Source organism: Helianthus annuus, chromosome 11 (assembly GCF_002127325.2).
Source record: "Helianthus annuus cultivar XRQ/B chromosome 11, HanXRQr2.0-SUNRISE, whole genome shotgun sequence".
Classification (NCBI taxonomy): Eukaryota; Viridiplantae; Streptophyta; class Magnoliopsida; order Asterales; family Asteraceae; genus Helianthus; species Helianthus annuus.
In genome coordinates, this window is record NC_035443.2 from 179114051 (window position 1) to 179114453 (window position 403).

Here is a 403-nt window from a genome sequence, read left to right on the forward strand (position 1 = left end):
CACAAGCCATAACCGAGACTGTTTTTGTCATTTCTAATTTTTTTATTTTTGAAGAAAGGGCCTCGATTTGGGCTTGTAAAGAGGTCCTTTCGTCGACCTTATGGGCGCCCGGGGCGATAGACTTATTTCCCCGGGGAGTGTGCCATTGAAAATTGGTTTGAGCGATTTCCTCAATCTGATTATATATTTCGTGTGGGCGTCGATTACCTAAAAGTCCCCCGGAGCTAGAATCAAGTGTCTGCCTAGTGTGTGGCAACAATCCATTGTAGAAAGTGGATACTTGTTGCCATATTGCGAGGCCGTGATGAGGACACTTGCGTAATAGCTCCTTGAACCTTTCCCAAGTTTCATATAAGGATTCCCCGTCCTCTTGTGAGTACGTATTAATTTCAGCCATTAATTT

General features: G+C 43.9%; 1 non-coding gene across 1 annotated transcript; it reads left to right on the plus strand.

Moving 5' to 3' along the window:
* The first annotated feature begins 296 nt into the window (after positions 1–296).
* LOC118484509 lies at positions 297–403 on the plus strand. Its single transcript, XR_004873619.1, has one exon. It is a non-coding gene; the product is annotated as a small nucleolar RNA R71 (small nucleolar RNA).